The following is a 27,388-nucleotide window of genomic DNA, read 5'->3' on the forward strand; positions in this document are numbered from 1 at the left end:
TACTCACCCTGTATATGTCTTTTTCTGAATCCTTGCACCCTCAGCCACCTCTCTTAGTGCATTTCCGGGGCGTTATGGTATTTTACTCGTTATTTTCTTGGACACGTTTGAAATTTTCACTGCTACTCTCACGAACTGGGTCTCGCAACTCTCGTAATTCAACTCGCACATAAGATGAATTTTTAATCCCCTGTTAGCACTGTGTTTAGTCTGTAGAAAGAGATACTGCTCGCTTCCGTATCTCAGCTTACACAGATTTAATCGTACCTGGCTCATACAACGACGCCACTCAGAGATCGTCAAAGACGGCCATTTTCGCCTTTCCTCTCACGCATATGGGTCAACTGATTAAGAAACGACACGAAATGTCCTTTAAATGTAAACAAATCTTTAACGTAACTCTTATAATTTTTATGCAGTAGGTGCTTCTAATTTTGCACTACTTTCAACACCAGAAACTCTATTCGTAATACCTTCCCAAGATGCTGAAAATGACGTAGTTATACGTATAAAACTTGAGGACTTGGAAAATGTAGTTCAGAATACTATAATAAGCCTATTTGCGGCAGGAAAGTAACGTATAACGTATGAACACAAATTAGGCGAAAGTGTTACACAAAATAAAGTGGGACACAGGGTAGCATACGAAATAAACATATTAATTAGATACAATAGAAAAATTGATAATAACAAGTAAATGATTTGTACGGCCATACATCACGTATAAATAGTGAAACAGTTATTATCAATGTATTAAGATATAACATACCGAAAGGAGAAAGATGGCTTGGTAGACCAAATAGAAGGTGAAGCAAGCTCCTTCCAGGGCAAAACTGGCGATGCACCTAAAAAGAAGAAGAAGAAATTTGTACAAAAAGCAAATACGAACTCACGTTTCTCAGAAATTGAGTCGTTGTAGTTGGATATTAACCAACAAAATGAATGTCACATACAGGGTGTTTCCGAGGTGGTGTTACAAACTTTCAGGGATGATGGCGAAGGTCACATGTATCACTTTAAAATAAGGAACCCTGGTCCGGAAATGACCGAGTCGAAAGTTACAAGCAAAAATAGTTCTGTGGAAATGAAATAATTTTATTCCTCTGTACACCTTATTTATGTGTATTATTCTGTACATCTTACACATACTGTACTCATCTGACGTTGTTTACGTTGTCTACTTACAGTATTCCATTCAATGCGCTGTCTGAGGGATGGGGACAGGAAACTACACTAAAGATAGCGTAATGTGTAACGGATATGGTTGGTCCTGATATGCACGTCTGTAGACAGCAGTGTGTATGTGTACAAGTTGCAGTGTCCAGTCGATCAGTCCTAGTGAAATGGTGGAATACACGAGAGCGGAATAAGCAGACTTGATTTTCGAATACGGATGAGCCAATGGGAACAGTAGACAAGCTTACAGATTGTATCGGAACAAGTACCCACGTAGGAGACATCCAGCCGTCATTTTTCCACGACTGTTCCAAAAGTTAAGGGAAGGAAGGCACGTGGTGCCAAATTACAATTCCATTTTCACACAACTGCTTTCGCTTATAACTTTCGACTCAGTCATTTCCGGATCAGGTTTCCTTATCTCAAATTGATACATGAGCCCTTCGCCATCATCCCTGAGAATTTGTAACACCACCTCGGAAACACCCTGTATAATTAAAGAATCTAATGTGGGAACATGCTCGAAGACTATCTCAATCAACAAAAGGCTAAGTTAAGCTTCAGTAAAATGTTTTATAATACGGTCTGATCCGTTTTGGTGTGGATAATATTAATTTATTTTATAAATCTATTATGAGAATAGGAAAAATTTCTTGCGGGTTATATTATGACTAAAAGATTGGGATTACCATATATGACAATCAACAATGCATAATCTGAAAGGACAAATAAAAATCGTAGATGATTAAAATGCTACTACAAATCAACAGATGCACAATGTCTTTTTTGATATGCTAAATTTGATAGTATGAAAAGAGTTCAAAGGGAATTTCGACGTGAGTATGGTGTGCGTAATGCAACTAAATACGATTCGATAATGTTGTGGTATCGAACATTATGTAGAAAAGGTTCTGTATTGAAAAAAAAAAAAAAAAACATGCAGGAGGTCGCAGGCGAAACCCATACGGGAAGCAGCTATCTCTTGGCTTGGTCCCCAACTCCCCAGATCTAACCCCTCCTGACTTCTTCGTGTAGGGTTTTGTTAAAGACATTGTCTATTCACAGAAACCCAGGAACACTGATGATCTGAGAGTAAATTATTCATACTTTTCAACAAATCACCCCTCTTATGCTACAACGGACATGGGCTGAATTGCATCACAGTTATGAGTTGTGCAGGATGCGCATTGGGAGTCATGTTGAACTCTGAGGAATCTTTCATCTTTCAGTGTAGTATGCACAAAGTTTCAACAAATAAAGTTTAGTAGCAAATGTTGTACGGTGTTTTTATTTTATCTATAACCAAACGGATCACCCTGTATAGTAAATAATCTTCCACACGAATATTATATGTAGTTTAGGTAAATAAGATGATAAAGAGAAAGGAACGTCAAATAGATTGAAGAAGTGAGGGGTGCATGGTAACAGTGGCGTAAGTCAGATTTTTTGACACTTCAACGCATGAATGTAAAAAATGTGTGTCAACTATTTTCCTGTATTTAAAATATAAAAAAAAAAACATTACACTTATGCAAATAAATTTCTCCAAATATAAATTGCATAGAACGCAGAAGTTAAAATAACTCATTTCTAGCAATTCATGACGTACGTTACTGCTGCCTTTAATCCCTCTAATAATAATAATAATAATAATAATAATAATAATAATAATAATAATAATAATAATAATAATAATAATAATAATAATAATAATAATAATATTAATAATAATAGTCTGTCACAAGAAGACGGCGGAAGCTAGGGATAAAAATTAAATAATTGTTATATTCCACGAATTTTCAGATTCATCTTGAAAGTATGGCTAAATATGCATAATATGACAATCACTGAAAAGATTAAAGTGCATACCGACAGCTATTCATTTCCTCTCATTCTTTAGTGAGGATCACGTAAGAGTAGTTCCTAAAAGGTTGATTTGACCTTCTCTTCAGTGTTGCCAACTAATACCAGATATCACAATGCCATGTACTATAATAATAATAATAATAATAATAATAATAATAATAATAATAATAATAATAACAATAATAATAATAATCATAATATAGTATTAGCAATAATAATATCTTTCTTATTTATTTACTTATCACATCTCATAAGTTTGGCGGTGTTTTACAAATGGTTCAATAGTTTTTGTGCGAGATCGTGCGTATTTGCTTGCTTTCCGTACAAAACCAATACGCGGTAAGTGTGAAATACCACATTCAGTATTCCCAACATAACAATTTCCCTCTTCTTACCGCTTAAGCGCCATATTCATTTTACTGTTTTAGGCTTTTAACATATTATTTTTAGAGACGTTTAACATTGTAATAATTATAAATTGGAATCTTACCACTGCAATTTCACCTAAATTGCACGGTTAATTATTGTTCTTAAATATTTGCAAAAATTAAGTAAACTCTACAACACCACAAAAGTTACTGCATTTGTAATGCAAGTAACATTAAGGAAGCCGTGAAAAATTCAACAAGATTCCAGATGCCGATGTTATTACTGCAATATGTTATATAAATAATATTGTTAAAATATTAAAATGAAAAATAAATCATTACATAACCTTACCGTTTATTTTAAGTTCGCATTTATAGACTGGGGTAAAAAAAAGATAGACGTATATCACGGCCTGCTGGAATATAATAAACAGAGCAAACATTTTATAGCAACAATTTGAAGATAGATATTTTTGTTTTTAAAAGTTGCCGTCATTGAACAGAAACCAAGATGGAGATTTCATTGCAACTAATTAGAAATTCCTCCTTCAGGTATGTAATAAACGATCTTCGCACAAAATAATGTACGATACACGAGCGGTATGTTTGTTTTCATGTTCTCGGAAATTAAAAAAGCTCAACTACGTTTCGCTTTTTCAATCTTTTCCTCGAACATGAAAACATCAACATACCGCTCTTGTAACGCATATTACTATTGTGAACGAGTATATTTTCCTCCTGGACCTCTCGCACATTACGTTGGTAATTAGTAGACTAATATAATCTAATATTAAAATGTATTTTGTCTGACAACACGAAATTCATTGCTTTGACTAAACAGTTTACGATTCACGAGACCTAACCTACAAATGTATTCTGTTTGATCACGTGAAACGATTAGTACGAATTCAGATAAACACAACACCACTTTGAAATGTATGTATGTATGTATGTATGTATGTATGTATGTATGTATGTATGTATGTATGTATGTATGTATGTATTTATTTATTCACACTGCAATGGGTATATACCCGGTAGCAGTGGTAACTAATTACACTCAATAATGACAATAATAAACTTATTAATTAAAAATACAGTTAATAATAATACCAATAATTAATACAAATAATTAATAGGCTACTAACAATAATTAATAATAATAATAATAATAATAATAATAATAATAATAATAATAATAATAATAATAATAATAATAATAATAATAATAGGGAATATCCTAAATTAAATGAAGCACGATCACTTAAAATAACATTTAAAATAAATCTAATTTGTATCTTAAATCTAAGTTCGAACTAAAACCCACGAGTATGATATGTTCATATCTGCACAAGTACCTTTCCACATTACACTCATTTCGCTGTCAACTCACTCACTCACTGCACTGGAACTACGACACATTTCACTGATTCTATCCTGATTTCACTAACACTTCAAAAACATTTCACTGTCCAAATACTTTGCACTGCCACTATAAACTATAAAGCTTCCCTGACAGGAACACGTTTCACTGACACAACACACTTTACTGACACAACACACTTCACTGACACAACATAATTCTTCACTGATAGAACACTTCAATAACAAAATATCATTTACATCCTTTACATACTGTGTATAATTACCGTCTAATAGTAAAGTCCTTAAGCCTATTTTTAAATACGTTTTTGGTTGTTGGTAAAGCCTTTAGTAGTCTGCAGGTAAAGCATTCCAGTCCGTGATAGTACGATTGAGAAAATAAAACTTTCCAGTGTCCGTCCTCTGTCTTCTTTCCCTCAATTTATAAGAGTGGTCGTTCCTTGAAGAGTAATTTGGCGGTTGCAACCTATTTTTTATTTCTCTCCAGGCAGGCTCACCTCTGTATGTTTTGAACAGTGCGCATATACCCCACTTGCAATAAATACTCATGTGACTCTACCATATTATTTCTTCTCTTGGTTATTTAATAAAAATATGAACACTAAAAAACATATTTTTGTCCATTAACCACAACTTCACTCCGAACGTAATGACAATGCTTCTTTACTATGCATATTCCTGCAATATAGTTACGAAAGTCATCCATCCACAACTGCGAATATTTTGTGATTGTTTCTGTAAACAGAGTGTAGCATACGCAGAAGACAGCTAGTGTAACAGATCTACGTAATCTATAGGCCTATGAATGGCTTCACTCAACCTGAAAACTACCTTTTAGTACGAACTTCCTAGCTCTAGTCATGACTCTGCTACAAAATGACCAATATTAGAGACGTTCATTAATTATATATTTTGTATTTATTAATTTCACCTTAGCCTTTTAATTAGGACGACACTTACTTATGGCTTTTAAGGAACTCGCAGGTTCATTGCCGCCCTCACATAAGCCCGCCATCGGTTCCTATCCTGAGCAAGATTAATCCAGTCTCTATCATCGTATCCCACCTCCCTCAAACCCATTTTAATATTATTCTCCCCTCTACGTCTCGGCCTCCCCAAATGTCTTTTTCCCTCCGTTCTCCCAACTAACACTCTATATGCATTTCTAGATTCACCCATACGTGCTACATGCCCTGCCCATCTCAGACGTCTGGATTTAATGTTCCTAATTATATCAGGTGAAGAATACAATGCGTGCAGTTCTGTGTTGTGTAACTTTCTCCATTCCTATGTAACTTCATCCCTCTGAGCCCCAAATATTTTCCGAAGCACTTTATTCTCAAACACCCTTAATATCTGTTCCTCTCTCAAAGTGAGAGTCCAAGTTTCACAAATACAGAACAAATGGTAATATGACTGTTTTATAAATTCTAACTTTCAAGTATTTTGAGAGCAGACTGGATGACAAAAGCTTCTCAACCGAATAATAACACGCATTTCCCATATTTATTCTGTGTTTAATTTCCTCCCGAGTGTCATTTATATTTGTTAGTGTTGCTCGAAGATATTTAATTTTTCTAGTTCTTTAAAGGATAAATATCCAAATTTTATATTTCCATTTCGTACAATATTCTGGTAACGAGACATAAACATATACTTTTTAGGATGACACTACAAATATCGTTACCTATTATTCACGAAACGAAAAAGTCATTGCACGCTATCGGGTAGCCTGTCCTAAATAGTTGATACGTAATTAATTTGTTATACTAAGGTATAGATTTTTTATTTTTATTTTAGTAGGTTATTTTACAACGCTTTATCAACAGCTTAGGTTATTTAGCGTCTGAATGAGATGAAGGTGATAATGCCGGTGAATTGAGTCCGGGGTCCAGCACCAAAAGCTACCCAGGATTTGCTCATACTGGGTTGAGGGAAAACACCTGGAAAAACCTCAACCAGGTAACTTGCCCCAACCGGGAATCGAACCTGGGGCCACATAAAGTATAGATATTGGCGTGGGTTAGAGCCGGGCCGGGTCGTACAATTAGGCACGCTTTGACCTAATGTGCAACATGTATGTGCGATGAATGTCCAAGTCAAAGGGATGACGTGGGCGACATCCTTGAATCCGATATTGATAGGTGGCCATCCGGCGTCAGCTCCCGATACAGCCAGGTCCCATTTCGCGGACGAGAAGTCCCATAAGCGTCATGTCGCTTATGCAATAATGACTACAGAAAATAGTCACATTTACTAAATAAATTCTTTAATAAGAATCGACGTGTCTGAGCATTTTTCTTAAAGACCTTCACTATTTTCTTGCAACCTTATTCCTGTAAGTTACGTTCCTGGCAGATCCTTTAACACAACCCGTTATAGGCATACTGACTGGAGACAGAAACTGTTGATCACATATTGGACGTCTTCAGGCAAAGCGAGTTGCTACGGAACAACAGACATCATAGAGTGAGGACAAGTATTGCAGAAGTCCTAAGACACCTTGGTTGGGAGGTTCATGAAGAGGTTCATTGCATTTCGGCAGCAGATTCCAACAGGCGCGCGGACATCATGGCCATCCACAGAGTTAAGGATAAGGCCATGGTATTAGATCCAACCATCCGCTTTGAGAGATACCTCTCACAAGCGGACGAGGTCATCAAGGAAAAACAAGAAATATATGAACAATGCCTACCTTTCCTCTCTTCTAAATATAACACACCTGTTAATCAGTGGCTCGTCAAAGGTATATTATTATTTAGAGCGAGAGGTTCCCTTCCACAGTCTACCTACTAACAATTAGTGAAATTAAAATCGCAAGTGTTTCAAATACAAAACATCTTATTACAAATTCTTAGGGACTCTTTACATATCATTCAATATCATTTATATTTTCAAGAAAGATATTTTGATCTAGCGAATCCCAAATCCCAAATTAATTTTTTTAATTAATCGACTTAAGAGCATAACTCCGCAGAACTACAGTCTACGAAGTTGGTGCTTAAGGGGGTTGGAGTGATAAAAGTGTGGCAAAATACATAGAAACAATTAAGTGAGTGTTCACGGAGTAAGAGTAACTATCAAAATAATCGGAGTGAGAATGTATGAACGAATAAGGAATTAGTGTCCAGAGAAACAATAGTTGACAAAGGAGGTGACTAGAGAAAATTAGAAGTGTTTGTTAATAGTAATTGGTAGTGTAATGTTACTAATATTGGAATGTCGACTAAGATAGCGTACAATCAGAGAAATTGAAATGATAGGAAGACAGCAGGTATTTCAATGTAAGTTTACAAATGAAGGTAGAGTTGACTTACAAAAATAGTGCCAAACGGATAATTTATCGGGGTGAAAGGGAACAATTAAACAAAATAAACGTGCGATTCAGTGTCTAATGGAGAAATAGGGGATAAGAGTGATGACAGAAGCGAGGAGAGGTAGAACTGATTGTAAGTTATAGAGGAAAGTGAATGAGTATGATTAAATAGTGTTAATAAATGTTAGTTCAAAATTAGGGAAATTTTAGACGATAGGAAGTACTTCAATATAAGTAAACAATAAAAGTGGTGAGGTGTACAGTAGAAAGAAGAGAAAATTTTAAGGTAAGAGGTTAGAAAGCAAATTGAGAGTATGTATTTTAATAACAGAGGTTACAAAGGTAAAATAAGATGACTGCACACGTCAATGAAAGTTTGTGTGTGCTATTGTAATTAGAAGGTAATGGGGAGCACGAATACAGAGATGTGGTGGCGATCCATTACCAAATAAGAGTTGTAGAAATAAATATATCATATATCATATCATAACGCCTCTGTATTCAGGATCATTGTGGTCACACTCACTGGAGGGCTGATGATTTAATCAAATACTTCTCTCTAAAACAAATTATGCGTTATTTTTAAAAACCCTCTGTACTTCTACAGTGTTATCATTTTACTGCTATGAACGGCCCTTTTATTCCCTGCAACTGCGCTACTATCTTCCGTCATACGACCCACAAAATTAGTCATAGAGAAAACTTTTGGACAAACGTTCACATTTTGCACTAAATTTTATTGCTTTAAAAATAGATATAAAATACGTAACTTTATTTAAAACGTTCTCCACGCAATTGTTATATCGCTTAGTGTTTACTGGGTAAAAAATTACATTTTCTGCTAAGCATTTTGTCTTCTTTACTTTCAGCCTCTCTAACTTTTCTAACATGATTAAGAACTTTCACACCTGGAATTCCCTGCTAACCTCGTTTCCACTTGTATATATATGGGAAACTTAAAGCAATGAGGAGGGATACATAACGAGCCCAATGGAGTAGGTCAGTGATCTCTAACTTTTCCCTTTTATGCCCCCTCTTCAACTTCCTATGAGGGTGTAAGTAAGAAATAATAAAGTCAGGGGAAAGTCGGGTAGTATCGGACATCGGGTAATATCGGACAGTGAGTTTCTTTCATCTAACCACACGATGATAGTACCTGATTGACATGGTTACGTTTCTGTGATGTCGCATAGAGAAACGTAACCATGTCATTGAGGTACTACCATATGGTGGTAGATGAAAGAAACGCACAGTACGATATTACCCGATGTCCGATACTACCCGACTCTGCCCTACATGTGTGAAAGAGAACCACAATATTTTTCGATAATCATTAATAATCAAAATGAATATAAAAAACAATTTAATTTCGACTTAAAAGATTCAACTATTTACTTTCGCTTACGACTAAGTCTACAATTTTGGTGGAAAACACAAAATATGTATATAAATACAAAACATCCTTTCTTGTCCAGGCATTATGTACTTATATCACTGTGAGAATATGTAAGATACAATTTATATAATATCATTAACACAAATATAATAATCTTTCATCTTATATATGGGACGTCCTCTAAGCTTCTTTGTTGCAATTATATATCTTAACTGATATATACGTGAAATTATATGTATTGTTCAAAGTGAAAAATTTCACGTACAATTCTGTCAAAACTTGTGGTATAATATGCATCAAGTAGTGAGATAGGTTTGGAAGTAAATCCCGAAAAAATATATAATATGTCTCGTGACCAGAATACAGTATGAAATGAAAATATAAAGATCGGAAATTTATCCTTTGAGAAGGTGGAATAATTCCAACACCTTGAAAAAGCAGCAAAAATAAAATTAAATGGCACGGGTGAGGATACTAAACGCTGAATAAATATGGGAAATTCCTGCTATTATTCGGTTGAGAAGCATTTGTCATGAATTATGCTTTGAAAAAGTGGAAGTAAAAATTTACGAAACAGTTACGTTACCGTTGTTCTGTGTGGTTGTGAAACTTTTACTCTCACTTTGAGAGAGGAAAAGAGTTTAGGAGTATTCGAAAATATCGCGTTTAGATAAATTTTTGGTGCTAAGAGGAATGAAGTTACATGAGAATGGAGACAGTTATACAACGCAGAACTGCACGCATCGTATTCTTTATCTAACATACGAGTACTTAGGAATATTAATTTCAGAAGTTTGAGATGGACAGGGCATGTAGCACGTAGCGTATGGGTAAATATAGAAATGCATATAGAGTGTTACCTGGAAAGCCTGAGGGACGAAAACTTTTGGGTAGGTTGAAACATAAATGGGAGGATAATGTTAAAATGTATTTGGAAGACGTGGGATATGATGGTAGGGACTAGATTAATCTTGCTCAGGATAGGAACAGATGGCGGGCTTATGTGAGGGCGGCAATGGACCTCCAGGTTTTCTAGAAGCCATTTGTAACTATATACGTACTGTAAGTATATCTGAATGAGTTAATTGCTGTATAGCTATGGACCGGATTTTTATGTAATATCAAGGTGTGAAATATGTACATATTTATGTAAAGAAAATAAGCTGAATATGTACCAAAATATGTAAAGTCGTGAAAATATTTAATATCAATATGTGGCAGATATAGGATAGGTAAAACTCTCCATACTTTCTAATTGCTCGGAAAATCTCATTTCCGTATCGGTCTACTAAATTTAAAGTAAAGAGTTCAAGCAATAACCTGAAAAGCTATTTATTTGAATCTTTCAACATCTTTCCAGTTTGTTCCTTTACTCCAGCTCCTTTTTAAAAGTCGGCTACTTTATTGTGGCTCATGTCAGACTTGACACGGGTTTTCCATGGAAGGATGAGGGAAAGGGTGGGTAAGGTTGCAAATTGCATGGGAACGGCTTGTTAAGACGTGAGCAAAACAATTATAGTTCGAGACAAATCACGTCGCCTCGTCCTCTCCACTCCATGAAGACAACGCTACTTTCTGAGTGATTTTTACAATACAAAGTAGTTGTGAGAAGGTTGCCTTTTGTTCACTCATATTTATTGTGGGCGGTATGGGGTAAGTGCCTCTGTTACTTCCTGGAACTAAGGACGTTACGTTTCGTCCTGAAATATATCTTTTCTTGGGTAAGTAAAAAGGCTTTTTAAATCTGTGTATTTCAAATTGTAAACTTCTCCGACAATTTTTTTTTTTTTCCTTTTACAGAAGCAAAAATGAATAAACCCCCTAAATATGTAGACTTGTGTAATACCAAGCCATAATATGTAATATGGGGAAAATATGTAAAAAATGTAGTATCAAATTTTAATATATTAATGGTGATTACAAGATTCGCAAAGATTTGTTATTTAAATACGGTTGGGATGAAAGGAATATAATATGTAATTACATAAAAATCTGGTCCCTAATTATAGCATTAGAAACATTACTTTTAACATACATGCATAGCAAATAAAGCAAAACATATTGGTGGCACACTGATATTTCCCGATGCGATAAGTAATGGTTCATACTGAGCCCTAAAATAAGTAGGCCTACCAAAAATAATTAGAATTTATTTTTTTATCCTAAAGTTTAAAATACGTTCACAGTTATCACAGAGAATTAAACCATAATTATTTTGAGTGACTAAGTATAATGTATTGACTTTAACACATCTGTATTCACACTATTTTATATCCTATTTAAGACAAATATATTAGATATCTTATACGAATTTAATTCAAGAGGAGATATCCAACTTCAGCTACCTTAAAGACCAATAACCAGAAACTTCACATCCTTATTAAAAGATGATCCAGTCACCTTATATAGTCGGTACAATGTCACGTGAGGTAATAAATCACAACTTTAACATCCACTCCCATTTACTTGTTAACCTGCTTCAAGTCAGAGATTTTCTATCCGTTAGGTTCACTTTACTACTGACAACACGTCCTCACACATCACGATTTTGTAACTGTTAGGCTCGCACAATATGAAAGGCTAATCATGGGAGACAAGGCCCTCGACAACAAATTTATCATTTTTTTCAGACGCCATATTGTGTGTATATTTTGTATATGTAACAAAAGCAATAAAAATATTGAATATTGAATGAAACAAGGTTGCGAAATTACATTTTGGTTCAAGTCTTCTAATATCGAAGGTTGATTTTCTTTAATTGTTGGCTTCTGTTAAAGGATCTGAAGTCAGATTTTACCTATCACGTAAGTTATGAAAAAAATTATAATAATTTGAAGAATTGCCATATTTATAGCTCCATTCATGTAATATTAACACATTTAAATGTATAAATAAAGTAATATTTTAAAATGTCTATACACTAAACAAAATCAAACAGCACTATCTTGTTCATATTCACAATTCAAGTTGAACTCATTTCAAGTCTCAAGCAGACACTTTATTTTTCAGTGCCGCTTTCTCTTCTTCTGGAAGTTCTATCTTCGAAATTGTCTCCTATGTTGCAGCTCCACATTGTCTCTTTTCATAAACCAACAGAAGTCAACCATCATCACTTCATCCCACCTACCTTGATAACGCCTTTCTATTTCTTTAATGTCTTTCTCCGTGTTCTTCGCTGCAATCTCAAAGACAATCAGGAAAGAAGTCAAGATGGCTCTGAAGGAAATAGATTTTTATCATATTGCATCCTAAATTTTTCATATCTACCAACATATTTTCTAGAATGTTTTTGAAATCTCGGCGTTTCCTATTCCCCAAGAAATTGTCAACCTCATTCTTAAATTCTGTCCAACCTTATAACGTTTACACATAAATTTCACTTCAAAATTATTAGGATATGACTGTCATGCTTGTGTGTACACAATGATTATTTATTCCTGACAGTCGCCGGAGATGTGCGCCCAGGTCAGGCGAGTCCATTTAGTTATGCCAAGGGGTGATTGGGTTATTCACTCGCTTGCCTTCGGAGTGATCGAATGTCATGCGTGCGGTAGAGCGGTACGTTTCCAGTACTATTAAACTGTACTGCATTCCGTTACCGACCGCTCGCCTATATTTTACTCCGGAACTCTACCCGCTACTCCTATTACTGGCCCTCTTTCGCGTCGCTGAGCTGTCAGGACTAAATAATCGGTCTGTACTTGTAGATAACACAAGAAGTATCGATTGTTTCACAGTCGAACGTGTTCAGTCACTTTACGATAGACTATATCGATTGCAGTATAAGATTATGAGCCAAATTTAAATAAAACGCACTAAATACATAAAAATTGTGGATGTTTGACGAAAACGGATTTCAAATTTACAGAGAACATGAAAAAGACGTTCATGACCCTTCGTCATGTAAAGCGCCAAAAAACGACAACCCTGTGTAATAATAGCAATGAATGTAATGTAATAATGTTGGTTAAAATAATAACTTTTTTAAGCCATGAACATTTATTGAATAGCAACATTATTGCTTTAGGTTCAAGATTGGTAGTATTTAAATTCCAGCCATCTTTAATTTCTGCTACCTCACCATTAGGGTTGCCAACTTTTTTTTTAAAGAAAATTCGGGAGACTAAGGAATCGACAAAAATTCACATAGAAAATAGACAGATTATTCGGTTCAGTTACTAAAGCAACTTAATTCTACACTTCAGCAGCAAGGTTTAAATTAAGAGTATTTTGAGACAGATTTTGTCTCGCGTAATAGTTGATTTAGACTACAGCTCTGATTTGATTAGATGTGGCGTGCTCATATTTCAAATATCTGTCCAATTATTGTTCATGAGATAAAACATCCTCTTTGCATGAGCATTACTACTTGGTAAAACTCACAGTTTTTTTTTTCGAAATTTATAATATTAATATGGTTTGATTTTAAACGGGTGAGCACTAACACCCATTTCTAGCAAGTATTATCTTCTAAAAAGACTGCACATTTCAACGCATCTCTTCAACAATAAAATTCATCACATAAACAATCATCATTCACTGCAAAATCAAATATTCAGATTACAAATTTTTATATTATGCAAAAATAAGGTAAAAAAATGCTTGGAGAAATAATACGGGAGCCGGGAGTCTGTTTAAATATAGGGGCAATTACAGGAGATCCCTAGAAATACGGGAGGGTTGGCAACCCTATTCACCATACAATCTTTTGACTATACATTGTCGTACTCTCCGAAACTCGCTTCCATATAACAAGAGTAAATGGTAGTACACACTGCTATATAAAAAAGATGCACTCAAGAACACCTATGTGGTAAGAAAATGAACTCGTACATGAAGTTCAGATGTACGCAATGCCTATGCACGACTAAAGGCTGGTCCACAATAAACCGGGAACGGCAGCGACAGCGACAACGAGAATTAGAACGGAAATATTGTTAAAATAAATGTATTTAAATGGGAAAATTCACAATTAACTATTGTGAATGCTCATATTTAAATACATTTTAACATTATTTCCGTTCTCTTTCTCGTTGTCTCCGGTTTACTGTTAAATAGCCTTAATTCTGCCTGTCTGCCTGCAGGGTTCACAGCAAGACTTTTAAGCTGTAGTGAAAACAAGCTACTGAGGATACACTGGCCCCGAAATTAAATTCCAATCTGCAAGGTTGAAATTTGAGTAACAGACCATAAAGTTATGTTCAGCACCATTATAGAAACTATAAATACTTCTCAGAGAAAGAAATTGATTGCTGTGTGACATCTAATGGAGAATTATCAAAAGGAAACAGCGAAATTTGATATAGATTTCTAGTGACAGCATTCCACAGATAATTCAGATGACAAATACAAGATAGGATACACTATACAAATACTTTCCCTGGCACAGACTTGTAGAAAGTACGGTCGCGAGTATTTTGTCGAGTAGATACATTGATTGATTGACTGATTTCACGAGCGTTGAATCTGGGATGGCCTCTTGCACATAGGCCGTAATATCTATTGTAAGCCCTATGTGCGATGAGTGTTTAAGTCCGGCTGATGGCCCAGGTCGCATTCGTGAATCCGACGCTGATAGACGTGCCGAATTTCCCGACCCTGTAAGTAATGTCCCGAGTCCGAACCTAGAGTCCGAGCCCCAATCCCCTAGAACCTAGATCAGAATCTGAAACCCGTAATTATCATGAGCCTTTTCACACTAGGACAAAGGTGACGGTCACTGATACAGAGATATTCGTTTGAATTGGAGCGTCCATATCGAGACACTGCAGTGTCTGATCCAGTCACAGTGACGTAACAGTGACTCGCCCTCTACATATGTGACGGACAAGGTCACTGTGTCCAGACCAGTCACTACCCGACATTCATTTCTTTGAATTCGAGTGTCCACACTGGAACACCGATCACAAGACACAGCTTGCAGATTGTCAAAAGAACATTCACTCAGTACTCTAGCACAGTGAAACTAGTCCTAATCCAGCTATGAGTTTAGATTTGATTAATATAGAAGATTTTATAAGTGAAGTAGAAAGTCTACCTGCTATTTGCGATATCAAAAGCGATGACTATAGCAATAAAGTGATGAAAACGAATGTTTGGCAAGAAAATATAACCAAGTTTGTGCCTGATTTCAATGAGAATAGCATGGATGAAAGAAACAAAATTGGTAAGTTGCATGGTTTCTTTTCCACTTTAAAGATTTCCAAATTACATTTCATTGTGATGCTAAGTAACGAATATGGCAATGTGGTTTGCAATTGTTTCCATACTAGTTTACAACGGAAAGTTATATTTAACAATAAATAACATGTAGCATTGAACTACATACATCACAAATACACTGTGTTCCGCTTAGAGGGATCGAGAAATAAATGCTAACCTTTTAAAATCAGATGAAGATATTGTTTTGATTTACATGTGACAAGATACAGAAACTGCCCAAGTTTATGCACCAATGGTTTAAAAACAGTTCCATGGTCATGCGCATGCGCACTAACATTTATCTTGGAAACAAGCCTGGCGCCATCCAGTAGAACATCCCGTCATTGGACCATTCTTCTTCATCGAGGCGACAGTCACAGGGATTATGTATCTGGACATGTTGCAGAACTTTTGTTGCTGATAAACTCCTCCCAGAATCAGTTTTTCAGCAACATGGGGCTCCACCCCATTACTATGGAGCAGTGCGTGGCTTCTTGAATGCAAACTTTTCCAGTAGGTTGATCGGAAGAGCAGAACCCTGCTTGGCCACCTAGGTCAACCGACTTTTCGCCCATTGACCTTTATCAGAGGATTTTTGACAAGTGGTGTGTACCATCGTGTTACAGTTGACAGTTTGGAAAAACTGACACAAGGCATTATAAATGCAGCTGCGCTAGTCACTCCACAAATGTTATGGAACACTTGGCAGAAGGTTGAATATCTTTTAGATATTTTCAGGTAGCTCGAGGCGCACACATCGAGTTGCACTCACCATTCTCCGAAACTCGGAGAGTTTTTACACCAAGTTATGTTATAAAACCATTACTTATACTTTAAATTATCACTCATTTCTCGATCCCTCTAAGCGGGACACGGTGTATAATGATATGAAACAGAAACTAATTAAATATTGACATGTAGGAACCACAAATTTATTATTCAGTAATTTCATCATTATATAATTTTGTTATTCTACGTTTAATTTGTAATTCAATAAATATAAAATATTCTTTGTTTTTCTATGACTATTACACTCCTACTACGTCATACTACTTTTGACCAATAAAACGGTACGAAAGGACGTATTTCAACCAATCATGGCTGCTTATCGCACAATTTTATCGAGTCCCTAGCATTTGTTTAATTTTATCCCGTCCCTAGCATTTGTTTCTTTGTTTGCCAACATTTGAAACTGCGCTGGTCTGGAGGTCAAATATATATATATATATATATATATATATATATATATAATTACAAACCACTCCAGTCGATGCACAGCAGTTTCAAATATGACTCGCATTGGCATTCAAGAACAAGAATTAATAAAAATCACTTATCATACCTATGCATCTTCTGAAATCCGATTTACAAATAAATGAAGAGCACCATTCGGAAATCCTGAATAGGTTGAATACACCATGTAGGCCTAAATCAACGAGTTCCACTTCTATTACGCACACGTCCAATATAACATCAATTGATCCATCAACCACATTCAAATTTGAAAATTGTACATTCAATAATTATTCCTTTCAAAATTATTCATTCGGAAATTCTGAATAAGTTGAATACACCATTTAGCCCTGAATGAACGAGTTCCACTTCTATTACGCACACGTCCAATATAACATCAATTGAACCACCAACCACATTCAAATTTTAAAATTGTACATTCAATAATTATTCCTTTTAAAATTATTCATGTTTATTTTTATGTCATCGTCGTTAATTAAAACTTTTCTAACACATGTGTATATTAGTTAGGTTATGTTATAGTTTCTGCTAGTTGATATGGATAGTCACGTATCAGAGATTGTTTAATATTAAGATTCATTGAAAATCATCTGTCAAGTGACGTTGATTACTGGGATTCGGATAACTGAAGTTGAATGTTGCATTTTAATTAAAAATGAAACTGAATCAACAAAGCCTTCTTGACTAGTAACTTTGCCATCGTGTATAACAGATCGAGAATTTCTCCACGAGAAGGCATTGCTCACTACTGCCATCTAGCATGCATCTAGCGTACTATTTGTAATGTTGAGATGGTACAATAATACATTTGAAGACAGTTGTATTTTCGTAAGTCAATTAATATTTTATTGTATTGGAGTACTTCGTTACTTCTAATCTTTATATACTTTCTTCTAATCGTGTAATAGTCAATTAAATCTCACTAGAGTTTTGATTTTCTCTAGATAAATCAAAACGTCTAGTGAGATTATTCTTGATAAATTATCGGGCTTTAATTAGTCAAGTAATCTTTTCGTACTTTGATTTCTACTGTAATTGTAATTGTAAATTGAATACTAATTGTAATTTTGTATCTAATTGTAATTGTAAATTGAATACTAATTGTAATTTTATTTCTAAATGTAATTGTAAATTTAATACTAACTGTAATTTTATTCTTCATATTACAGTTGGAATCTCCTGGTAGAGGGGCAGAGAAGGCCTGACGGCCTTATCTCTACCAGGTTAAATAAATAAATACTAATACTAAATACTACAAATGTTGACATAACATTTCTAGTAATCTTTATTATACTTTCCAACAGCATATGAAGAGCAACGATGAACTTATCAGTGACATTTTTATAATACAGTATTTTAAAATATATAATATATTATTACCAGTTAAAATCGGTCAAATATGCTGAAATTAAAGAAAATAATACTACAGTGCCTCAAAGTAAGAGCACGTTTTTTAATCTAGTGGTCCAGCTTTCCTTGGTATCGTGTCCATTCTTGTGATGTCCTCTTTCACATTTTCTACTAGTTCATAAAATGAACTTTTTGACATTCGAAATACTGAAAAAAAAATTCCTATAATCTTGTCGAATCCACTTCACTAATTAATCAAAAACTGTTTTATCAGAAGCTACTAACTAATCAATTGGCAATACTAGGTGTGTTCGACACCAGTGAACCACATGTGTTCTCTGCAATCACCGGTGACCGTCACTCGTGACCGTCACCGGTGTCCCAGTGTGAAAAGGGCCCAGACATCACCCCGGCCTATTTTTAGTACTACAGATGGCAGACGAAATGAGGGGAAAATGGAACTTTTGGTGAACTGGAAGAGTGAAAGGGGAGTAACCGAAGAATAACTTTCTGAAACGTGTGCTTTCTTCACCACAAATTCAACTCAGATCCAAACCGGTGTTGGAACCCGGACAGCCTGGATGGAAGACCAGTTCGTAGTTACTGTAGCCACAAATGCGGTCGAGTGGGCACATATTAAAAGGAGGAGGAGTGGCACGTTCAGAAGAAACCATAACGATTATAAAACTTCTTAGTTCCTGTCGTGTCATTTTCTTGGCAGACCCAAAGCACTTCCTAATTCAGCATCAGAAACCCATTCTAGCCCAGCCTACTTTTAACTACTGTAGATGATGAATCAAGTGAGAGGAAGTTAGAGTGTGTTAGAGGGAAACGGGAATACTCCGAGAATAAACCCCCTGCAATGTTTACTTTTTCCCACACAAATTGAATGATCACCTGACTGCAATCGAACCAGGGCCGCCTGCATGGAATACCAACGCGCTAGCGTTCAACCACACACGCGGCTGTATGGGGGTTGGACCTTTCTGTGCCAGAGCTGAGACACGTTAGTCCGTCTGTCAGCATCGAGTTCTCTAGGGCGTGTAATGGGTCAATGAATACATTGTTGTACTGCTCCATAAGAGATGATACTAAGGGATATGCTACTGGAGCTAAATGACAGCTGTGAGCAGTACGAGTTGAACATAAAAGCCAATAAGATGAAGACCATGATCATAGGAGGAAAAGTAGAGAAGGTAAACTTGCGAATTCTAAATGAGGCAGTAGAGCAAGTGGACAGCTTCAAATACCTGGGGTGTACTATAAGTTGTAGGATGAGCTGCTGCCAAGAAGTCAAAAGGAGAAAAGCAATGGCAAAGGAAGTTTTAATAGAAAAATAAGTATCTTCTGCGAACTTCAGGAGAAAGACCTAAGGAAAAGACTAGTGAACTACTTTGTGTGGAGTGTAGCACTGTATGGGGCAGAAACATGGATATTACGACGAAGTGAAGAGAAGCGACTAGTAGCATTTGAAATGTGGATGTGGAGAAGGATGGAACGTGTGAAGTTGACATACAGAATAAGAAACGTAGATATGTTGGAAAGAGTGGGTGAAGAAAGAATGACGCTGAAACTGATCAGAAAGAGGAAAAGGAATTGGCTGGGTTACTGGTTGAGAATAAACTGCCTACTGAAGGATGCAGTGGAAGTAATGGTGAACAGGAGAAGAGTGCGGGGCAGAAGAAGATATCAAATAATAGGCGATATTAAGATATATGGATCATATGCGAAGACAAAGAGGAAGACAGAAAATAGGAAAGACTGGACAATGCTGAGTTTGCAGTGAAAGACCTGTTCTTGGACAGAACACTATGAATGAATGAATGAATGAATGAATGAATGAATGAATGAATGAATCAGTCTTCTGCCTATCGGAATATCTTTGCACCAAGTGTTTTGAGTGCTACAAATCCTCATGGATACACAATGACTTAAGAAAATGTAATTCTTTTTACTTAAAACTTGCAGTTTTTTATTTCATTTTATTGTGAGTCGTGTACACTTCTTGCTCATAATGTAAATTACGGAAATGAAGACATTTCGCTTCATTTTCTTGTAATTTGAAATTATAATTAACATACACGGTTATTACAAAGAAGAAAACTGCAATCTTCTTACAAGTATACTTGTAGTTGGTTTATTACGTGTTTTATAAGGAGAACATGAAAATGAAGTAGACGTTAATTAAGTTTCTATCTGCTCTACACAAGCGAAGAAGGGGAGACTGAGTTGAGAATAATTCCCGAGTACGATTACTATTTTGTAACACCGAGAACAGAATTCATTCTTGACTTCTGCGTTACTGTACTCCAGTCGGATGTGTAATTATACCTTACCATAACATCGCATTTTTAGATATTTACACTGCACCTACAATTACATTTTCAATCTAATCTTCTCAACCTTTCCTTAGATGTATTGATTTTGAGAAGACCACCCTGAAAGATTGCAGCAGATAAGCTGTTCCAGTCTACTATTGTGCGGTTAACAAAGGAAAATTTTGCCACGTCAGTTCTTTGTTTTCTACATTTAAACTTCCTAATATGATCTGCCTTGCCTACGTATGATGGTGCTGCTAATCTAGCATTGATATCGGTCCATGCTTTGTGTCCCATTTGTGCCTTAAACAATGCGGTGAGTCCGGTTTTTCGTCGCCTTGATTTGAGAAATTCCCACCCTAAGTCTTTTACAATCTCTGCACCATGTCCCTTTCCCATTTTGACATATTTTTCTGCCTTGCGTTGGATTTTTTTTATTAAATCGATTTGGTTTTGTCTGTACGGATCCTAACCTACTGTTCCATATTCCATAATTGGGCAAACAAGGGTTTTGTACGCTAATTCTTTTGACCTTCGGTTAGATTTCTTCAGAATACACATAGAGAAATGTGGTGCTTTCCAGGCTTTCCTTGTGGTATTAGTGACTTGTTCCTCCCAACCCAGTTTGTTACTTAATTACATACCTAGGTACTTAAATATATACCTTTATTGGGAGAAATACTTACGTAGCTTTTTCCAAGCGAGCAGATGTTCCGTAAGTTGTCAATAAATTATCAAAAAAGGTTTGTGGAAACTGACTTATGTCTCTTTTCCCAGGCACTGGAGAATTAGAAATGGCAGAACAAAATATGATTTTATATATACAGAGATCTGAAGAATCCCAAAGTGGGATAAGAAGTACATAGTGCCATTAAAAAAAAACAGTCTCATTGGCACACACTATAAATGAAAAGCATAGTATTTGAAACTGTGTTCAAAATATTCCTTCTTTGATACCCTAGAACTTTTGTATAAATAGTTTCTTAATAAAATTAGAAATAAGAAACTTAAAAGCATTGTTCCATACTTTTTACTCACTGTGTAAATATGAATAAACATTTATTTATTTATTTATTTAAATTTAAATATACAGAATAAAGAATATAATTACAAAACAAACAAGAGAAACAGAAATAAAATAATACAAGCAATATAAAAAGAAGATACAGTAGTATTAACAAAATTTGAGACCGAATGAGCAGCGCTCGTTCTCGGTCGCAGTTCAGATATAATATTAAAATAAAAAATAATAATAATAAAAATAAATAAGTAAAATAAAATAGGAACTGAAATATAATTACAGCGGCAATGGAATTATATAATATAATATTAATACTAGATAAGAATAATATCGCACGTGAAAAGTAGGACTTATATATATTTCAAAATTATAGAATACAAATATAATATAGGTTGATTAATTCATACACATAGGTTATAAATTTATTTAATCAAATTGAATATATTAACACGTTTCTAATTTTCTTGTTATATGTTAGTGGGTTACATGTTAGAAGTTCTGGGTGTAATTTAGTTAAAGCATTGTACAACCGAGGGCCAAAATTTATGCTATGCTTTAGACCAGCAGATGTGAGACATTTAGGTTCTACTAATGTTGAATTAATATTTCGTCTTGTGTCATAATTGTGTGTCTGTAATACAAACTTATTACGATTTTTATGATAAAATTTTAACAGCGTATACTTATAAATTTGTTCAATATTAAATACATTAAATTCAGAATAAATTAATTTATTTGGATAATCGAAACGTTTCTTCAAACAAATTTTAATTATTCGTTTTTGTAGTAAATTTAAAGGAATAAGATTAATTTTTGTACTTCCACCCCAAACAATTATACCATATTGAATGATAGACTGAATAATGGCCAAATAAACATTTCGTAGAACTCTAATAGCTCTTTCTTACCTTTAAGAGCTTTTACACTTCTTTCTTGTATTAAACACATACAGTATTTCATATGGAAACAAAGAGTATATTTGGAAATTCTACTTAGGCAACATTACGAACAGTTCGATTCCTGATTTTGCTGGAATCTGAGTGGCGTTCTGTTCTGTAGATTTATTAATTCAAGCTATAATTTTTCAGGATTTTCTATCGGCGTAAGATTTCAGAAAAATGTTAATTCCTTGTCAATTGTCACTGTTTCTCCAAACTTAGCAGTGAATTCTGCTGTAGGTCTTGAAGTAGGGTCTTATATTGATAAGAAGATTTTCTTATCACTCGTCCACACCTGTGGAGTAACGGTCAGCGCGTCTGGTCGCGAAATCAGGTGGCCCGGGTTCGAATCCCGGTCGGGGCAAGTTACCTGGTTGAGGTTTTTTCCGGGGTTTTCCCTCAACAAAATACGAGCAAATGCTGGGTAACTTTCGGTGCTGGACCCCGGATTCATTTCACAGGCATTATCACCTTCATTTCATTCAGACGCTAAATGACCTAGATGTTGATACAGCGTCGTAAATAACCCAATAAAATAAAATAAAATCTTATCACTCTTCAAGATAGTTTATAGTCAAAGAAAGTGAAGTTGTCTATGTTCTACATGATACTACCATTGCAAGTCCTTGACATCAACCCCTTTGATTAGATTACCCCAATTTGATTTGATTACCTAGTTGGGTTATTCCGAGGTCTTCCCCAAAACAAAAGGCAAATGCAGGGTAATATTTTGGCGAATCCTCGGACCTCACCTCATCTCACTACATCTCGCCAAAATATTGCAAAATATTGTAAAAAATATTGTAAAATATTGTAAGAAATAGCAAAAATTGTAGAAAATTACTAAATTGTAAAACTTAAAAAAATTTAAAAACTGTAATTGTAATATTGTAAACTTTTGACTTGTTCCACATCTTAAAGCTTCATTGCTCATGTAAGATCTATGGAATAAAATAAATGAATAAATGTAATGAATGAATGAATGAATGAATGAATTACAAATTTATCCATAAATGTTCTTAGCTAGTCGATATTATATGTCGTGCAATTCTGTAACTCGCACGCACAACGTGCTAATGATATTTGATATCAGTCTCACCTTGTTGATATGACGTAGTAAGAGTGTAATAGTCAGTTTAATTGTCTTTGGATTCCAAATTATCGAACAGTATTCTAATTCTAATTGTGACTGAACTAATTCTAAGGATGTAATATGCAGTAAGGGTAAAGGAATCTCCTAGACGCCATGAATGCCGAAGATGGTAGATTTCCATACTTTCATGGCCTCGGCACTAGAGTGAGATGGTGTTGCGATCACCTCGCTCTGACCTCCTTTTCGTCCCAAGGAAAGACTCTGTACTCAATTCCAGAAGTTCCATCGGTTGCGCGTAAAATAAATTTGTACCTGATATAAATGCAGCAATTGTGTGAGGCTGTCAGGCTTCAGTATGCAATGTACACTCAACTATACATTAGTTACGCGGCGTTAACTTTGGGTACACATCAGTTGCACGCTGCGGCATTTCCCTTTCCATTTTATAGAGACTTAGGAATCTCAGTGCAACAGTGGGATATCGATAGCTACTTATAATGCTCATACACATGGGTGGGCAACTCGTGCTCTCAACACAATCTCAATGCAGGTAAACGGACTCTGTACTAGCTGTACTGTCTGCGTGCGGTTCTTTAAAGACACAAGTTCGATCGCGTCTGCAGTAAGTGGCGGCTCGTTTTAAGTGAAAAACAATATAATTCCGAGATCATTTCCCTTTAGTTACGAGTAAAAAGAATTTTTTTTATTAAGAGAGGTAAAGCTTGTATTCTATTACACTTTCTTACGCATGACATTTTATGTTACATATAAACAGTGAAGGTTTTAGTAAACAAATACTGTCTGCATCTGCTTTAGAACAACTAAGGGTACAAATGAGGTATCAACAAGGTGAGACTGATATCAAATATCATTAGCACGTTGTGCGTGCGAGTTACAGAATTGCACGACATATAATCGACTAGCTAAGAACATTTATGGATAAATTTGAAATGTGGTAGTATCATGTAGAACATAGACAACTTCACTTTCTTTGACTATAAACTATCTAGAAGAGTGATAAGAAAATCTTATCAAATATAAGACCATACTTCAAGACCTACAGCAGAATTTACTGCAAAGTTTGGAGAAATAGTGACAATTGACAAGGAATCGAAATTTTTCTGAAATATTTTTGGCTTACACCGAGAGAAAATCCTGAAAATTTATAGCTTGAATTAATAAATCTACAGAACACCACGCCACTCAGATTCCAGCAAAATCAGGAATCGAACTGTTCGTAATGTTGCCTAAGTAGAATGTCCAATTACTCTTTGCTTCCATTGTATACTGTATGTGCTTGAGGCAGAGTTTAATACAAGAAAGAAGTGTAAAAGCTCTCAAAATAAAGAAAGAGCTCAGAAGTAAGCTTATTTCATCTACCGTGACATGTAAAAAATACTTCCTTGAATTTGTTATTGTTTGCGAATACAGACTATTACCTTTCTGAGAACACAGGAATGCTCTTTAAGGGGACACGCAACTTAAAAATTGCAGAAAAAGTGTCAGAGAAATGAAAAATTAAATTTCTACACTAATTTACGTGACAGAACTAAATCAATATGCAGAATTCTTCCCCTATTCATTGAGATGTCACAGTCAAATGCACAAAGCCAAAAAATAAAAAATTATAATTAAAAGTGTTATTTCAATTAATGATTGATTAAAAATTGAAATATTTTTTTTTATTTTGAAAAGTATTGGATCTAATGAGCTGAGATTTTGCATGTTACTTTCCATATGTATATTAAACTTTTTTCTCCAAATTTGAAAAAGATTGGTCAAATAGGAAAAAAGTTCCAAAATATAGTTGAGTGTCCCCTTAATGTATAAACACTTGTAAATTCTAGCGTTCTATGTTTCAAATAAGACATATAATAAGAAATATTAACAAATAGAGTAATAATAGATAAGTGTAGCAACTATATTTGTTGATCTTGAAAAGGTTGTATTCAGTTTGTGTTTCCAGTACTAAACTAATTTACAAAGCTAGAAAATAATATACTTATGTTATGTGTTCAGGTACAGTATGTCTAAAATTACTATAATTATTGTACCATGCGTCATTCTGAAATTCAAATCATGGAACAGATATCACGATCACCTGCATGAGCCGCCAGAGCGCACCGTAGCTTTTGCAGCGAACCTACAAACAACTTGTAACTGCTGCGGCTGGTTCCGTCTGCCTTTCTCTCTTTCAAGGTTTTTAACACTTTGGGAGCATTTGCCCATTCATGAGCATTCCGATGCGTGCGATCATAGCCTTCTTTAATAAATCAAATTTAATTGATCAACTGTTGTTATTATTTTGTGCCATGTTCAGTGTCGCGTCAAAATGGCAGACGAAAAACTTTATTTAGCTTGTAGAAAATTGCAAAGAATTATATAATTTGAGGCGTTCCCATTACAGTAATCAAGTCGTTTCTTACATATATATTATGTAACGAATATCTCTTTCGTTTCTTCCTCTTCAATAAAGACGCATGTAGCAATTACAATAATTCTTATTCGCTAACACTTATAATTAATAGACCTAACCTCAAACTTCTCTGTTTTCAGCAATGTCAATATCGTACGACGTCATGTTTTAAACAGCTGATAGGCAATCCGATGAGGCGATGAGGTGGAGCCGTTACAGTGAACGTACTGCATTTAAAATATCCGTTGCGTGCGATTCGTACGAGGAGTGCGATACGATGTAGTGAACGCTTACCTTAACGCTTTTGGTGGACATTGTATATATACAGGGTATATAAAAATTCCCGCTGAAACATCGGAAACTGGCGTGAAACTTTCGTAATGTCACGTAGTTATGTTGGTACGACATGTCAAACGGATGAAGGTGTATATCCGCAATGGCAAAGGAAGTACCTCAACGCTCGTTTAACACTATTATTATTATTATTATTATTATTATTATTATTATTATTATTATGCGAAAACAGAATGGACTCTAATTATGTAGTGTCACGTATAACAAGATGTCTACAGGGACATCATTTTATTTTTACTTCAATTTTTATTATACCTGAGTTTTTTAATGTAGCCTACTTCACTCCCACCCCTTCTACTAATGAAGTTCAACCGTCCTCCACACAGATCCAAGACCGCGTATACAGTCATAGTAGCCTTACAGTCATAGTAAACAGTACGTTCCAAAAATATGTTCGCGTTTTCCAGTGACGAAAGAGCTTTCAATATTGCATCACTTTCCATTTGTCTACGTCGCATCCCGGTTTCCCACAACAGCTTCTATTCGCCTCTCTGTAAATGATCGTGGCTGGGTTGTCTTAGCTCTTTTCTGAGAACATTAATTTGTTAGGAATTGGACGTCTACGTAATATTATACCCATAGAATTGTTTAAAATAACATAAATAAAAGTGTCTCGTTAAGTATTTAACTATCACATGATTTCCTCCCTTTCTACGACGCTGCGTCGTAACCACTTGCACGGACAGTAGATAGCATGTCTGAGTAATTTTATCTTTTCGGATCGGGCAGAAGTGAAGGTTGAATTTACAGTACGTAAGGTCTCTTTTATAGAGTAGATAAAGAATTATTTCAACATAAGTTACTGATACGAAGTACGAACCTGGTAATTGGAATTACGTACAATAGTCTATAGTGCGATGATATGCACATTACAACTGAAGCCTGTATCAAAATGAACGGCCACCATTTTCAAATAGTACATTATGCAACGAGCCTAT

The 27,388-nt window shown here is 35.2% G+C and overlaps 1 protein-coding gene across 8 annotated transcripts in view; it reads right to left on the minus strand.

Moving 5' to 3' along the window:
* The window catches only part of sand (sandman), a 1,680,707-nt gene that overhangs the window by 773,724 nt on the left and 879,595 nt on the right, over positions 1-27,388 (minus strand). For all 8 annotated transcript variants that reach the window (XM_069842971.1, XM_069842966.1, XM_069842970.1 and 5 more), the window contains one exon: positions 770-845. The gene's annotated coding sequence lies outside the window, so the exon portion shown is untranslated. The remainder of the gene's footprint in view (positions 1-769; positions 846-27,388) is intronic.

This window comes from Periplaneta americana, chromosome 13, assembly GCF_040183065.1.
Source record: "Periplaneta americana isolate PAMFEO1 chromosome 13, P.americana_PAMFEO1_priV1, whole genome shotgun sequence".
In the NCBI taxonomy this organism is placed as follows: domain Eukaryota; kingdom Metazoa; phylum Arthropoda; class Insecta; order Blattodea; family Blattidae; genus Periplaneta; species Periplaneta americana.